This window comes from Palaemon carinicauda, chromosome 39, assembly GCF_036898095.1.
Source record: "Palaemon carinicauda isolate YSFRI2023 chromosome 39, ASM3689809v2, whole genome shotgun sequence".
NCBI lineage: Eukaryota > Metazoa > Arthropoda > Malacostraca > Decapoda > Palaemonidae > Palaemon > Palaemon carinicauda.
Window position 1 is genome coordinate 18,778,695 of NC_090763.1, and position 4,621 is coordinate 18,783,315.

Here is a 4,621-nt window from a genome sequence, read left to right on the forward strand (position 1 = left end):
TTTTATATTCCCATTAAATATTATTTATCATACATTCCATTTTATCTTGCTATATTACTTTTATACATTTTGTTATTACCTTGTCACACCCAGATTTCACATAAATACTTGCTCTGGACAAGTTTCCCATTCTAGTTCATTCATGTTTACTCTCTAGACTCCGTTGTTTTACCGTTAACCAATCACGAACCCATACGTATGGAAAGTTTGCACAGGGGGTGGGGGTTAATAATTCCCTGCCCCCTTTCCCTATCTCTTTACGTGGTCTCTTCATACCCCTCCCAATAAATCCTTTTCCGTGGATACCTTTGTCCTAGTCAGGTTTGTTATTTTAAGTGAGCTTTTTTTTTCGTATTTTGTGATGGAGGAAGTTATAGAAACTTGTAACGGCTGCAGTATTCCATACTTAAAAGCATTTGCTAAAGTTCATGGTGATTTGTTTTGATACGACATCCAATGTTGATAATTTCTTTAAATCACACAATGTAATACCTCACCATCTACAGTGCTACAAGTGCCATTCCTTCCTATCGTTCACGTATATTACTGCAATACCCAAAGTAAGGTATCTAAAACCAAGAAGAAACGCCGATCCGGGACATAAAAGTGCGTCATTCATTTCTTTAATTTTAATGTTTTTAGAGTGCGAAGCTCAACATTACCTCTTGCCAGTACAAGTTTGTGACCTGGGAAGGAGGCCAGGGGGCTTGTCCCTGGCTAGGGGCTGTGACCTGGGAAGGGGGCCAGGGGGCTTGCCCCCCGGTTAGGGGTTGTGACCGGGGAACTTCTAGGTTAGGTTAGGTGGGTTTGTTGGGTTCTGTACCCTTTTGTACCATTTTATATATTATGTAAAAGGTATATGAAAAAATGCTTTAAAATACACATGCTAATATTATCGTAGCATTGCTAACGTTAGCAATGCCATCGTAACGTCGGTAACGTTGCGTAACATTGCTATTATTAGTGTTCGCAGTACATATGTGAGTGAAGTGACATGGAATTTGAACGTCATTAAATTCAAACATTTTAACAGAATATATATAAAAAAAAAGACGTGTCTGTAGTTTTTGGGGACAGGGCGATATCTTTCTTATTACTAGCCAAATCGTTTTTCATTATGGGGAAGATGTTCTTTACAATGATCCAACATACCATAATATGATGTTATTTTATCATATTTTATCATTTTGAATAATATCATAATTTACCTTTACCACGGCAATATTTTCTAAGTTCTGCACGGTCCGAACGCAAGTCACGGGTAGCTCCTGCTTAGTTTCCAACTTTCCCGATAGATAGAGCCCGTGTCATCCCAGTCTAAGAAACGTTCGTTTTTACAATTTAATACTGTCCCGTCAATCTACATATTTACCTCTTTGTTAAGTTTGTAGTTTTTAGGGACACATCATTTATAGTGATATTTGATACTGCTATCATAATCATCATGAATTGTTAGGTTAGGGAAAGGTCGTTACAATGCGTCGTCCGCTGAAGCCACGGCCAACTTACTCGATCGTAAAATTTCCCGCAAGCATTGTTTCCTGCCTGACTATAATAACACCCGTTTGGCGGCGCTCGGTTCGCCTATCAGCTGGTGGCGCAAGCTTAAACAGTTATTGATGTTTGGACTTATGTTTTCGGTAATTCCAACAATCTTCATTTTTAACCTCTTGTTAAGATTGTTATTTCGTTGGGACACGTCCTGAAATTATGCCGAATACTAATTTGTTTTATATACAACCAAATGTTAGGCTAGCCAACATCTAGTTAAGATATTTCGGTAGATAAAGCCAGTGTTGAACAAAGCAACAGAACTAAACCTTTTGTTGGCCACGTGATTTCAAATTTTTAATCCCCCCCATGACCCGAGATTGACCTGGAGTCGACCCTTTCAAACTCTAACCGCCATAATGGATAGACATGTTTTGTACAGTTACTCTTTGAGCGATATTGTTGAGTTTATCACTCATATTGATCAAATTGATTCGATTAAGACTCTAATGTATATACACCTACGTGATTTTACTCGTTACCCCCAAATTCTTTCATTATTCATTTCGAGAAGGCCTCTTAGGGGACTTTAGGGGTCCATGTGAGAAGTGTACAATTGGTGATGTTGCGACATCGAATATTAAGGTAAGCCTGAGTAACTTTTTTACTATGACAATGGGGTTAAGATATAATTTTGAGAGCTGCCCATACCTTTTTTTGTGTAGGAGAGAGACTTACGAAGGGGGTCCTTGGGCTTGCCCCCGGGTAGGGGTAGTGACCTGGGAACTACTAGGTTCGGTTAGGTTGGGTTTGTATGTTAGCGACAGTGTTTGGGGCCCCCCCCCCTGTTAGTTCACGAGGAAGGTAAGGACACGGCTTGTAGGTCAGGTTAGGAGGGGAATTTTGGTTGTCCATTTTTCTCGCACGTTTCCGACATCCATGACCATAGTGGTCCTCGTACGTAGATTGTTGGGACAAGCAATTACAAAACTAGTGAAATTAATATTATTTAATTCCGTGACCATTCCCGCGAAAAAGAGCAGATTTCGGACTTTTTTCTCCGCACGTTTCCGACATCCATGACCAGAGTGGTCCTAGTACGTAAATTGTTGGGACAAGCAATTACAAAACTAGTGAAATTAATATTATTTCATTCCGTGATCATTCCCGTGAAAAAGGGCAGATTTCGGACTTTTTTTACTCTATTTTCGGCCGGTGTGATGGTCTGAACGTTCCCCCGGTCTCAGAATTCTCCTTGATAATCTGCGCATGCGCGAACATTACCGTTTGCCAGTGCATACGAGGTTGACGTTTTATTTTCCGGTAATGTCAGCATGCGCAGCTCAACATTACCGCTTGCCAGTACATACGAGCTTGATGTTTTATTTTCATGCGAGCGAAGCGAACTAATGGCGGAAAAGAACCATTATACAATGTCAGGGAGAATTCCGATACCGGGGGATTGTTCAGACCGTCACACCGGTCAAAGGCCTGTCCCCATAAACTACAAAGGCTCCGATTTTGACCATTTCATCCATAATAACACCAACCAGTTTGGCTACTTAAAGTTAGTCGAATTGGTTCTTGTTTGTTTGCGGTTGAAATGAAGGTCAAATTACGTTATTTACTACAGGAAAACATATTTTATGTTCAAACGAGAATCTGTTATACAGTAAAACTTTACCCATATATTAACCGTCTTTGGCCCACCTTATACAAGGACAATTATTGGGGACCCCAGTAGAAGCCGTTTTTTTTTTTTTTGGGGGGGGGTGAATGCTAGCATAAGAGTGATTTGCAGCACTAATAATGGTTAGAAATGCAAAATATTCACAAGATAACCAGTTGGAAAAATAAATACATGGTTCATGCAAGTGGCTGAAAATCAAATTAATTACTGTATCTATGATTCACTTCACGTTCTTCTAATGGTTTTGGTAAAGTTTTACAGTACTATTAAAGTACCATATATTTACCCACAGTTTTTCCCAAGACATAGGTCTATTGCTAGAAGACTAGCCAAGGCTGCCCCTTGAGAATTAGCTGGAGTTTGGTAGGCTTGCCTCACGCTAATTTCAATAAGCGTTAATTTTTACAGCAACTACAAATTTTCATGGAATACCCTGCAATTACGGACATATCAACTCTATTTTGACCATTGAAGACACCAATAGGGTTTACTTACCAATAATAAGCGGTGTATCTTAAATTAACCAAATGTAAACACAACACACACCATGAAGTTCCTCACAGCAGCCCGCCTTTTCTTAACACTTAATTTAGAACTAAATCACGCATAGATCAATGAATAAAAGCTTTGACATAGCGAAGCACATCCTAATCTAATAGCATGCTAAAGCTTGGTGGAAAATAAAACCGATAATACACCCAAAACACAACATACACAAAACAGCACTACTTCAATACCTTAGTAAACACGTAAGACTGACAACGCCGGCCAGCTACCCAGTGTTGCCAGGTAGGTTAGTCTAAAAATCCCCAAAACTTATGATAAAAAATCCCCAAAACAATCCAAAAATCCCCATTTCCAGAAATATATTTTCTTCTGACCATGTAGGTTTTACAAATATAGAAATTACTCACTATACTTCATGTAATTGCATGTAAACTAATTGCAACAATATAAAAATTAACTCATCTTTGTTTATTCTTCATAAAAAATTGTATAGAATATCCCCATCAGATACCTAAAATCCCCAAATCTAGAGATAAATTCCCACATGTGGCAACACTGCAGCTACCGACGGAGCTTCAATGGTTTGCCATTCTTGGAAATTCCTATATTTTAAATACTAAACTATATAATATTCAATTATTAATATTATGCCCCAGATAACAAATTATGAATCTATATGGCATTAAATTCGAATGAAACATAAGGCGTCTGCCATTTCTTGGTCACAAATCGACTTCTAAATTCTTTTCGAGGGAGGTTAATTTTTGCGGAATTATTTTTGTTTCGGAATATTAGATGCGTTCGCTTTGTTCTTTCTTCCTTAAATTTTCATATCAATAATATTCTAATACATTTAAAGTACACAAACTCTCAAAAATACATTATTATTTAGTATTATATTATTATAAATATTTAAAGATAGTTTTGTAATAC